We start from the raw sequence: 13,192 nt of genomic DNA, 5'->3' as shown, positions 1-13,192 counted from the left end.
CTTTTACACTGATCAGCCGAGAAATTAAAACCATCTGCCTCATATTGTGTAGGTTCCCCTCATGCCACCAGAACAGCTTTGACCCATCCAGGCATGGACTCCACAAGAGCTCTTAAGGTGTCCTGTGGTATCTGGCACCAAGACGCTAGCAGCGGATCCTTTAAGTCCTGTAGTTGCGAGATGGATCGGCCTTGTTTTTCCAGCACATCCCGCAGATGTTCGACCTGATTGAGATCTGGGGAATTTGGAGGCCAGGGCCACACCTTGAACTCTTTGTCGTGATCTTCAAACCATTCCTGAACACTTTTTGCAGGGTGCATTATTCTGCTGAACGAGGCCCCTGCCATCAGGGAATACTGTTGCTATGAAGGGTTGTACCTGGTCTGCAACAAGGGAGGTGGTACATGTCAAAGTAACGTCCACATGAATGCCAGGACCCGAGGTTTCCCAGCAGAACATTGCCCAGAGCGTCACACTGCTTCTGCCAGTTTGCTTTCTTCCCATAATGCATCCTGGTGCCATCTCTTCCCCAGGTAAACAATGCACAAGCACCGGCTGTCCACATGTAAAAGAAAACATTATTCATCAGACCAGGCCAACTTCTTCCATAGCTCCATGGTCCAGTTCTGATACTCACATGCCCATTGTAGGTGCTTTCGTCGGTGGACAGGGGTCGTCATGGGCACTCTGACTGGTATGTGGTTATGCAGCTACATATGCAGCAAGCTGCAATGCACTGTGTTCTGACACCTGTCTATCATAGCCAGCATTAACCTTTTCAGCAATTCGAGCTACAGTAGCTCTTCTGTGGGATCAGACCAGACAGGCTAGCCTTCGCTCCTCACGCGCATCAATGAGCCTTGAGCGCCCATAACCCTGTCGCTGGTTCACTGGTTCTCCTTCCTTGGACCACTTTTGGTAGGTACTGACCACTGCATACTGGGAACAAGATAACAAGATGTTATTTGCTTACCTGTCAGTGGTTTTAATGTTTTGACTGATCAGTGTAAATGGCCTGTATGAGTCCTACATGCAAAACCATTCCAGACTATGTCTAAAAAAATCATCACACCCATATAGCAAATAAGGCAAGCCCAATAATGACTCTACAAGCAGCTGAATGATCATAGAGCACCACATGAGGTGATGTGACGGTACAGGGAATAGCACACTGAGACAATGTACTGCAATGTGTAGGCTATTAGAAATTAAGGTTGATTCTTGTTCTGTTGTTTTCAGAAACAGAAATTTAAGGAATGAGAAGAGGAAGGAAAAGGAATTTCAAAAACCAAAAAAAAAAGAAAAGGCATTTTCATTTTTATTTCCCATCTCGCCTTTGCAAAACAGAAAAGGACTTATTGTACCTAATCCACACAGGAGGGTGCATTAGTAAAACGGTCTTTAAACACATTTTCTATCATCAATAAAGTGTACTTCTAACATCTAACCAAAATGGAAGGATTCGGTCCCATGGCGACCGGACGAACAGCGCCACCCCGCCATTGCAACCCACGTTGTGGTCGCAGGGGGGATTACACCCAGACGGCCACTGCAGTAGTTACTGAAATGAACAGCGTCTCTCTCTCTCTCTCTCCACCCTCCCCACCTCCGTGGTGCTGAAAGACGATGGAGAAAGCGTGGCAAATATAAAAAAAAAAAAACATTTTAAACGTCTATTGTCTTAATCATTTAGTGCCCCCCCCCCGAGCCCAGCACATTGGCTGGTGCCCCCGAGCACTCAGCCTGTGCCGTTTAATGGATAATCCGGCCCAGACATCTACACCTCAATCTTTATCTCCTCTCCAAACTGGCGTGCACTTTCTCATTTCTTCTACCCGAAAGTACAGAAAACATCGTCAGCGAAGTGCAAGAGAACGTGGCACCAGCAGCGATAGATACTGGTGCAACAGGTAACACAAGACCAGACTAACGCTAAGCTCTTAATGCCACCCTGTGTGTGTGTGTGTGTGTGTGTGTGTGTGTGAATCCGCACACGGCGTGTATGTGAATGTGCGTATTAAGGCCGCATTAAGTTGCCACATCACTGGGAGGGTCTCAACAGCTGCTCCACTCCTACACAACCTAGCTCCCTTTTAAGAGGAAGATGTTGCAAAAGAACTACAGGACACGCACACACACACACACACACACACACGCACACAAAGATGTCGCAAAACCAACTGATCCTGATCAGCTTCCTCTTCCTCTGTAGTCAAGATTGACGACCACAAGTCGAGATGGGGAGATGATGACAAGACATTCAGACCGACAAAGACACAAATGGACGCGCAAAACAGCCCAGAAAGAAAATGTGTGAAATGTAAAATGAAGGGAAGAAGCAAACAACACACAGGCCTTTAGAAACAGGGGGGGAGCGGTAGAAACACAATCGGACGACATAGGTGGGAGGCGCCTCACCTTCCTGACACGTCAGCTGAACGGCAATGCGGCCATACGCGGAGGGGGCGGAGACAGCCGACCTTTTACCGTGACCTTAGTCCTTCGGTCGTCCACGCAGGACGACATAATCGAGGATCTCGCCACGCCAGCCGTGTCATGGCGTCGACTCGGAGGGCACCGGGGAGTTAAAAGAGCAATAATCACAGACTTCATAATGAGCGATGACCTCACCCTTCACACGGCGGCCATCATGAGCCCAAACAAGTCACCGTCTATCTCCCAAGCGCTGGCCGAACGGTTCACGACACAACACAACAGAAACACACCGCTGTGGCCGCACACGCCTGTGCGTGCGTACGAGATGCGAGCGACGCACATTTCACCCCTCGACTATTTCATCCCTGGCATCAAGTCTGGGCAACGCAGTCACAACGTTAACGCTCGGCTGGCTGACGGCACAAGCTGTAACGGGGAGGGGGGGGGGGATTATTATTATTCAAATCAGCCTCGGTCACGAGATCGGCGTGTAGCGGGGCCGCTTTCAGGAGGCCACAGCAACGTCGGGTTCAGAACGAGCACGCGGGCTCGTCTCGTTTTCGCTCCCAAATTGAAAAGGTGACACATTGGAGAAAAGAAAGAAAGAAAGAAAGAAAGAAAAAATAAAAAAACCTTTCCTCTATCGACGGAGTTCCCCGTTCGGTGGCAAGGGGTCACTTTCAGGGGCGCCGACTCCCTGCTCATGTTTGGGCGTTTGTTCTCTCTTTCCCTGAAGCACCGTCTCACTGTGGCTGCTTATGATCAACGCCCCCTCAGCCAGCACAGAAACATTTACACTGTTACTAGAAGAGCTGAATCACGATCACTGCCTCAGCCACTTTCTTCTCTCGGCCCCGTTCTCTTCCTCTTCTCCTTTTCTTCGACTTATCTCGTCTTTACAGGAAGACGAGCGCAGCTGCCCGCCGCTCTCTCTCTCTCTCTCTCTCTCTCTCTCTCTCTCTCTCTCTCTCTCTCTCCCCCCCCCTCCGCTGCCCCCTTTGACACCATTGCACTCGGGTGGGCGGCACGGGGGCTGGAGGACCGGTGGTCGAGAGTGAGAGAGCGAGGTCAGGCGGGATGGTTAAATGCTACAGAAACGTGTGACTGAAAAGGGGAAATGGCAAATACATTACTTCCTCTGCTGACACACACACATCGAGTGGGGGCAACGCTCAATAAATGTACAGTGAACTGGAACATGGCTGCCGTACCACCATCCTGTGACATACCGTTACAGGATTTGCTCTTTATTTACCGCTCGTCTCAGCTCGCCTCTTTAGGGGGTGCAAACGGTTGAGTGGCGATGACGGCTAAAGAAAAACACAAGCAGATAAGTGATCGCGAGGTTGTATTTACTGGCCATTTTTTCGAGCTTTGCAGTCTTTCGCAAGCGGTTCGTCTCCACCGTGTCTCTAGATCAGGGCTCTTGTGATTCAAAGAGTAGTGACTTTATGTTGTTGATAGGAAAGGTGTTTATATTTGTGTGGGGTCCCGGTGGAGAAGCGAGGAACAGCTTCTTATCCGTGGGTGCATGGACCCTGGAGGGCTGATCTGTGGGTGCATGGACCCTGAAGGGCTAATCTGTGGGTGCATGGCCCCTGAAGGGCTGATCTGTGGGTGCATGGCCCCTGAAGGGCTGATCTGTGGGTGCATGGCCCCTGAAGGGCTAATCTGTGGGTGCATGGCCCCTGAAGGGCTAATCTGTGGGTGCATGGCCCCTGAAGGGCTGATCTGTGGGTGCATGGCCCCTGAAGGGCTAATCTGTGGGTGCATGGCCCCTAGAGGGCTGATTTGTGGGTGCATGGCCCCTGAAGGGCTGATCTGTGGGTGCATGGCCCCTAGAGGGCTAGAGTAGTAGTAAGGCTGGCTGCAGGGGTTGCCGGAGTTGTGCATGGGCACGGGTTGTGCCATGCCACCTCGAACAGGAGCGTAGGAGGTACAGTAGACATACTGGGTGGGGTCCTTCCAAGGAGCCTGGGCAATAAAGCAGGGCGGTTTGTAACTGTGCTCCCCCTGTCATTACAGTAACCTTTATCCTGTGTGTTAAGCCTATAAATCTGTGTACAGTGTGTTACAGTAACTGTTATCCTCTATGTTAAGCCTATAAATCTGTGTAACAGTGTGTTACAGTAACTGTTATCCTCTATGTTAAGCCTATAAATCTGTGTAACAGTGTTACAGTCAGAGTTGTTACTGTAACACACTGTTACAGTAACTGTTATCCTCTATGTTAAGCCTATAAATCTGTGTAACAGTGTGTTACAGTAACTGTTATCCTGTGTGTTAAGCCTATAAATCTGTGTAAGTGTGTTACAGTCAGAATTGTTACTGTAACACACTGTTACAGTAACTGTTATCCTCTATGTTAAGCCTATAAATCTGTGTACAGTGTGTTACAGTAACTGTTATCCTCTATGTTAAGCCTATAAATCTGTGTAACAGTGTGTTACAGTCACAGTTGCTACTGTAACACGCTGTTACAGTAACTGTTATCCTCTATGTTAAGCCTATAAATCTGTGTAACAGTGTGTTACAGTAACTGTTATCCTGTGTGTTAAGCCTATAAATCTGTGTAACAGTGTGTTACAGTAACTCTTATCCTCTATGTTAAGCCTATAAATCTGTGTAACAGTGTTACAGTCAGAGTTGTTACTGTAACACACTGTTACAGTAACTGTTATCCTCTATGTTAAGCCTATAAATCTGTGTAACAGTGTGTTACAGTAACTGTTATCCTGTGTGTTAAGCCTATAAATCTGTGTAAGTGTGTTACAGTCAGAATTGTTACTGTAACACACTGTTACAGTAACTGTTATCCTCTATGTTAAGCCTATAAATCTGTGTACAGTGTGTTACAGTAACTGTTATCCTCTATGTTAAGCCTATAAATCTGTGTAACAGTGTGTTACAGTCACAGTTGCTACTGTAACACGCTGTTACAGTAACTGTTATCCTCTATGTTAAGCCTATAAATCTGTGTAACAGTGTGTTACAGTAACTGTTATCCTGTGTGTTAAGCCTATAAATCTGTGTAACAGTGTGTTACAGTAACTCTTATCCTCTATGTTAAGCCTATAAATCTGTGTAACAGTGTTACAGTCAGAGTTGTTACTGTAACACACTGTTACAGTAACTGTTATCCTCTATGTTAAGCCTATAAATCTGTGTAACAGTGTGTTACAGTAACTCTTATCCTCTATGTTAAGCCTATAAATCTGTGTAACAGTGTTACAGTCAGAGTTGTTACTGTAACACACTGTTACAGTAACTGTTATCCTCTATGTTAAGCCTATAAATCTGTGTAACAGTGTGTTACAGTCACAGCTGTTACTGTAACAGTGTGTTACAGTAACTGTTATCCTCTATGTTAAGCCTATAAATCTGTGTAACAGTGTGTTACAGTTACTGTTATCGTCTATGTTAAGCCTATAAATCTGTGTAACAGTGTGTTACAGTCACAGCTGTTACTGTAACACACCGTTACAGCCTCTATGGGGAGAAATACTTGCCATGTGTGATGAAAATGTAATGAAAATGTCATCAAACGCTTCACTAGAGATGAACTTGACTCGGGTGGCAGTTTCGATAAATTTGCAAAGAAACGGGGCCGCCCTCATTAGAAATCGTGAATTGGTTGAGAAAGAAAAGATAAAGTCTGCACAAAGTGTGTGTGTGACTGCTCCCCAGAAGTACAAATTTAGCGATGTGACGTTTCAGCCTCACAGACTTTGGCTAAGATAACCAAATTTGTGTATTTTGCTGCCGAGGCGGAAACGTTGATTCAATAAACTCGTACTTGTGGGAGTAATCACACACGTGGGCGGACATCTTCTTCTCTCTCTCACGATGTCCTGCTCCCTCGAGCACCTTGCAGCTTCACACTGGGATGGGCACGACACGACACGACACGACACGACACGACAGCGGATTTGCCGTCATGATGTCGTGGCGTTTACTCCCCTGAAACGAGTCGCTGCGCTCCCATACAACATGGCGGGCTGTCTGAAAGCAGCGGCTCATCTGCAAACAGTGGTTTGCATGCAAATTCTGTTTAATTTTCAGATACTCAGAGGGTGGACCGCGATAGACCAGCAAGTGTGCGTGTGGGCGTGGGTGTGCGTTTGAGTGAGGAGACCGACGTGAGAAATACAAGGACCGGCCGACAAACTAGGAAATTGCGCTTCGTGAAACATTGTGAAACAGCAAGTGAGAACATTTAGCTAGCTTCAGTCCTCCTCAACGCCCACGACCAACACAACAAAACTCCCACCGAAGTTGCTTCATATGAAACTGAGAGACCCACGTGTGAACCGGGGGGAATTTGGACGGACTCACTTGCGCTAATTCACCCGTTTCCTGAGCATGTGCATGTTTGTATGTTTGTATTCTTCCCCTTACAGACCACTTAATGCCACTTCCCTCTCCCCATCACTTCACGGACATGCACCAGTCACCAGTAGTCACATGATTTGTCACATTGACGGACCAACTACCCCCTCCCACACACACACACACACTCATCCAAATAATGATGCTGATATACGATATCAATATCCTTTAAAATCTAACACACACACACACACACACACAGGATTGTCCAGCCCGGCATCTTGCATGTATTATCTCAGATGCAGAAGCCATTTCAACATATAGAGGGACGGGCAAGACGTCCCCCTCCAGTCACATTTCACTGATCAAGGCATGTAATCACTACCGAGCAACGTTGAGCGGAAACCAAATTAAAGAAAAATAAACCCATTTCATTTTCTGACTGATCACAGCGACGCCCGCCACGCTCCATCGCCAACAGCTCGTCACCGCTTTCCGATTCTTTATTGGCGTTTGCTCTTCCTCTCGTAGTCCATTCATATAATCTGGGTTCTGGGTCCCCCCCCCCCCCCCCCAAGTACTCATGATCCCCTCCCCCCCCCCCACGTACTCATGATCAGCTGGCACGCCAATCCAGCAAGCAGGGTGTCAGTAAACGAGCGAGGGACTGAGGCGGAGGAGATACACGCGTCGGTCAGGCCTTACCTCCAGTCCATAAACTTGGGGGAAGATAAGTGCCGGCTTTCCTTTTCCCCCCCTCTCTCTTCCTGTCTGTCCACTGCTCCGGGTCTTCAGCAGAGGCTGCAGACGTCGTCAGCTGAGGGGGAGAGAAGGGACGTTAGCGCACGGGTTATCTGAGTGAACTCCATTCATTCCACGAGGGCTAACACGTTAGCAGCTGGCATGCTACCAAGTTAATGAACAGAGGCTGGGGGGGGGGGGTGAGTGGGAGGGAGGGAGGGACGGGGGTGGGTGCAGAGAGCACAAGACGTGCAAGCCAGTAAAGAGAGCAATAAAACGATAAGCCGATACCGTGACACGAGATGTGTAAATGAGGAGGGTTTTTTTTGTGCAACGCGGACGAACAAACTTCTGCACGAGGACGCGGCGACTTAAAAAAACCACCCACGTGCAACCATGTGACGCCCGTCGGAGGTGATGGGGGCTTCTGGTAAGGGAACCGGAAAAAATAAACAAATGGACAAAAAAAAAAAGGCCGATAGAAAGAGACCGCTTCCCACTTTGACTTATTTAGAAGAGAAGTAGTCCAACAATGAACAGAGCCGCCCACCCACACACACACACACACACACACACACACACACACACACACACACACACACACACACACACACACACACACACACACACACCTGTTAGAAGAAAACCGCTTTCAACATAAAATCTAGCGGACTGTGAACTGGGGTCGTGCACGTTTCTCATGTTTTCCACCACATTATATGAAAAATTTGATTTAAGCAAATTAGCCGAACGCTACTGTACACTGGACATGTGTGTGTGTGTGTGTGTGTGTGTGTGTGTGTGTGTGTGTGTGTGTGTGTGTGTGTGTGTGTGTGTGTGTGTGTGTAAACGTCACACAGGCTATGAGGACCGATGACGAGGAGGAAGGGGGCGGGAGGGCTGCTAAAAGACGAGCGTGCGAGGGTGAGAGGATGAGGGATGGAGGCCAGCCGGGGCAGCAGACACAGAGAGGGGCAGGGCCCAGGACGTCTGATGAGGTTGCAGGACGTCTGACGAGGTTGCGGGACGTCTGACGAGGTTATGGGACGCTTGACGAGGTCGCAGGACGTCTGACAGGTTGCGGGACGTCTAACGAGGTTGCGGGACGTCTGACAGGTTGCGGGACGTCTGACGAGGTTACGGGACGCTTGACGAGGTCGCAGGACGTCTGACAGGTTGCGGGACGTCTGACGAGGTTGCGGGACGTCTGACGAGGTTACGGGACGCTTGACGAGGTCGCAGGACGTCTGACGAGGTTGCGGGACGTCTGACGAGGTTACGGGACGCTTGACGAGGTCGCAGGACGTCTGACGAGGTTGCGGGACGTCTGACAGGTTGCGGGACGTCTGACGAGGTTACGGGACGCTTGACGAGGTCGCAGGACGTCTAACGAGGTTGCGGGACGTCTAACGAGGTTGCGGGACGTCTGACAGGTTGCGGGATGTCTGACAGGCTGCGGGACGTCTGACAGGTTGCGGGACGTCTGACAGGTTGCGGGACGTCTGACAGGTTGCGGGACGTCTGACAGGTTGCGGGACGTCTGACGAGGTCGCGTGACGTCTGACAGGTTGCAGGACGTCTGACGAGGCTGCAGGACGTCTGACGAGGCTGCAGGACGTCTGACGAGGTCGCGTGACGTCTGACAGGTTGCAGGACGTCTGACGAGGCTGCAGGACGTCTGACGAGGCTGCGGGACGTCTGACGAGGCTGCGGGACGTCTGACGAGGCTGCGGGACGTCTGACGAGGTTGCGGGACGTCTGACGAGGCTGCGGGACGTCTGACGAGGCTGCGGGACGTCTGACGAGGCTGCGGGACGTCTGACGAGGCTGCGGGACGTCTGACGAGGCTGCGGGACGTCTGACGAGGCTGCGGGACGTCTGACGAGGCTGCGGGACGTCTGATGAGGCTGCAGGACGTCTGACGAGGTTGCAGGACGTCTGACGAGGCTGCAGGACGTCTGACAGGTTACAGGACGTCTGACAGGTTACAGGACGTCTGACGAGGTCGCAGGACGTCTGACGAGGTCACAGGACGTCTGACGAGGTCGCAGGACGTCTGACGAGGTCGCAGGACGTCTGACGAGGTCGCAGGACGTCTGACGAGGTTACAGGACGTCTGACGAGGGCCCAGGACGTCTGACGAGGTTACAGGACGTCTGACGAGGGCCCAGGACGTCTGACGAGGGCCCAGGACGTCTGACAGGTTGCGGGACGTCTGACGAGGGCCCAGGACGTCTGACAGGTTACAGGACGTCTGACGAGGGCCCAGGACGTCTGACAGGTTGCGGGACGTCTGACGAGGGCCCAGGACGTCTGACAGGTTGCGGGACGTCTGACGAGGGCCCAGGACGTCTGACAGGTTGCGGGACGTCTGACGAGGTCGCAGGACGTCTGACGAGGTTACAGGACGTCTGACGAGGTCGCGGGACGTCTGACGAGGTTACAGGACGTCTGACAGGTTGCGGGACGTCTGACGAGGGCCCAGGACGTCTGACAGGTTGCGGGACGTCTGACGAGGTCGCAGGACGTCTGACGAGGTTACAGGACGCCTGACGAGGTTGCAGGACGTCTGACGAGGTTACAGGACGTCTGACGAGGTCGCAGGACGTCTGACGAGGTTACAGGACGCCTGACGAGGTCGCAGGACGTCTGACGAGGTTACAGGACGTCTGACGAGGTCGCGGGACGTCTGACGAGGTTACAGGACGCCTGACGAGGTCGCAGGACGTCTGACGAGGTTACAGGACGTCTGACGAGGTCGCGGGACGTCTGACGAGGTCGCAGGACGTCTGACGAGGTCGCAGGACGTCTGACGAGGTTACAGGACGTCTGACGAGGTCGCAGGACGTCTGACGAGGTCGCGGGACGTCTGACGAGGTCGCAGGACGTCTGACGAGGTCGCAGGACGTCTGACGAGGTTACAGGACGTCTGACGAGGTCGCGGGACGTCTAACGAGGTTGCAGGACGTCTGACGAGGTTGCAGGACGTCTGACGAGGTTGCAGGACGTCTGACGAGGTTGCAGGACGCCTGACAGGTTGCAGGACGTCTGACGAGGTCGCAGGACGTCTGACGAGGTTGCAGGACGCCTGACAGGTTGCAGGACGTCTGACGAGGTTGCAGGACGTCTGACGAGGGCCCAGGACGTCTGACGAGGTTGCAGGACGCCTGACAGGTTGCAGGACGTCTGACGAGGTTGCAGGACGTCTGACGAGGGCCCAGGACGTCTGACGAGGTTACAGGACGTCTGACGAGGTTGCAGGACGTCTGACGAGGTTACAGGACGTCTGACGAGGTCGCAGGACGTCTGACGAGGTCGCAGGACGTCTGACGAGGTTACAGGACGTCTGACGAGGTCGCAGGACGCCTGACGAGGTCGCGGGACGTCTGACGAGGTTGCAGGACGTCTGACGAGGTTACAGGACGTCTGACGAGGTCGCGGGACGTCTAACGAGGTCGCGGGACGTCTAACGAGGTCGCAGGACGTCACGTGAGGAACAGCCCGTATGGGCTTTTATGCAAAAGTGAGATGACGGTGCGTCCATACGTGGGGAACATGCTATTAGAGAGGCAGGACGAAAGTCTGGAGAGACCATAAACACCAAGATAGCGGTCTACGAGAAGCCGCTCGGGTAGCAGCGGGCGACAAATTCTGCAGGCTTCCCCACTCGAACCCGGGAGACACCCGGGTCCCAGGGGTGAGGGGGACGGCAAAGACAACAAAACAAACTGTGCCTAGAAGGTAGAACGCGCTGCACGAACCACCATGGACGGCAGCCTTAACCAAACAGGCGAAGGCCCAGACAGGGAGACCAAACCCAAGCCAGTCGAGCTGGTTCAGCCGGTCTGTCGGAGGGGCGAATCAGCAACCGCATCTGCTGCCGAGTCACAAGGCAGCCCACTGGCATGGCGGCGGCTCCCCCGCCACGCAGGCGAGGAGACCAGCAGCAAGCCCACCACACATCCTACCTGACTCAGTAATGGTGGCAGGACAGAGGTGAAATGGATGGGGGGGGGCGGGGCGTGGGGGGGGATGAGTGACAGGCTGCTCGTCGGGTCCTTGCAGAGCATTCCTATGGAGGCAGGTGAATCGCGTGAGGCAAGAAATTGGGCTTTGGATGTCAGCCGATGCGCGCGCGGCTATAATTAGCAGCCAAGCCTCCAGATATATGTACCCGCCGACCCCTCTCCTCCCCCCCCCTCCCACGCACGCGCACACACACATACCTGGCGACAGGTAAACACACACACAAGGAAGGAAAATGGAGCACCTGTCCCGCGACCCCCCCCCTCCTCCTCCTCCCCCCCTCCCCCCTCGCCTACACACACACACACACACAGGCTGCACTTACGTCCGCTCGCGGGGGAAACGGTGCAGCGTTTGTGCGCAGAAGGACGAAAGAGAAAAAGAGAGAAAAGGGGGGAGAAAGGGGGGAGGAAAAAGGGGGGCGCTCGGTCCGCGCTCCCGCAACAGCTAAATAATGGTCGACGCGTCAGAAGGGAGTTACCGAATACCCGTGACGTGCCGAGTCCTCCCGTGACCCCGATCGGAACCGGTAGGGGGAGAGAAAAGTGGTCCAAAGCGCGAGGACGACGACGACGACGACGACGACAAACCCGCAAATGTAACTCGCGCGCACAACCTGGCTTTTCTGTGCGCGAGGCGGCGGCGGCGGAGGAGGAGGAGGAGGTGGAGGAGGAGGAGAGGAGAGGAGCTGTAGCCTACCTGAGCGCCGGTGTGTCACCTGTATTGACCCGTCGCCTCCCCACCTGACCGGCCTCTGTACTTCCTGGATTATTCCGTCCCTCCCTCTCTCCCTCCCCTCCCCCCCCACCACCCCCCCCAAACACACACGTTGCACCGCGGGGTTACAGCTGCGTCGTCCCCCGACAGCCGAAGCGGCGACCGTGGGGAGAGTCTATCTGTGCAGTCCGACCTCGGCGTCGACCATCTTTTATTTTATTTTTAAAAGTCTCTATCTCTCTCCCCCCCCCCGCTGTCTCCACCGTCTGTCTTCCCCTTGCAGAGACCGCCGGCTCGCCAGGCTGTTCTCCCACACACCACCCCCCCCCACCTCGTCTGACTTCGCTGGCCCACTCCAACTTCCAGCTCCTCCTTTCTGAGAACCAGGAAGCGGCTTGCCCTACTTACACCCAGTCGCGGATTGGCTCTGGCAAGGGCTGGAGAGGGAGACCGCCGGGGTGGGCAGGGCACGAAGAGAGGGGGCAGGGAGGAGGGGGGAGGAGGTGGTGGTGGTGCGGGAGGGGGGGGTTCGGCTACGGCGTGATAGGCTGGCGGTTGTGTCTGTCGGGTGAAGGGATGAGAGTGGGCAGGGTCGGAGACTCCCCCCACCTCCACCCCCCCCCCCTACGGACACTCTGAGCCGGGATTCGGGCATCGCCGCCGCTTTTCGGCGAGCTGGGTAGAACCGCGGGCAGCGAAAGCGGATTTGAAGGATATGCGCGTGTAGCTTACCTGCCAAATGCGAAGGCGTTTTCCATTTGAAATAAGATTTAATACCCCCCCCCGTTTCTCATGACTCAGCGATCCCCCCCCTTTCCCCAGAGAGGCCATCTGGAGGTGACCACACGGATGGAGAGGTGGCAGCCAGCCAGCAGACAGACAGGCAGACAGACAGGCAGGCAGACAGGCAGGCAGGCAGACAGACAGGCAGGCAGACACAGGC

The 13,192-nt window shown here is 53.3% G+C and overlaps 1 protein-coding gene across 1 annotated transcript in view; it reads right to left on the bottom strand.

Annotated features, from left to right (window-relative positions):
- zbtb7b (zinc finger and BTB domain containing 7B) overlaps positions 1 to 12,291 on the bottom strand; it is a 43,550-nt gene extending 31,259 nt beyond the window's left edge. Inside the window, exons 1-2 of the mRNA XM_056286307.1 lie at positions 12,232 to 12,291; positions 7,471 to 7,582 (exon numbers count right to left, since the gene is read on the bottom strand). The gene's annotated coding sequence lies outside the window, so the exon portion shown is untranslated. The remainder of the gene's footprint in view (positions 1 to 7,470; positions 7,583 to 12,231) is intronic.
- Between the last annotated feature and the right edge of the window lie 901 nt (positions 12,292 to 13,192).

This window comes from Lampris incognitus, chromosome 9 (genome assembly GCF_029633865.1).
Source record: "Lampris incognitus isolate fLamInc1 chromosome 9, fLamInc1.hap2, whole genome shotgun sequence".
In the NCBI taxonomy this organism is placed as follows: Eukaryota; Metazoa; Chordata; class Actinopteri; order Lampriformes; family Lampridae; genus Lampris; species Lampris incognitus.
Note: the sequence above shows the minus strand (reverse complement) of the source record. Positions and strands in the feature narration are given on the sequence as shown.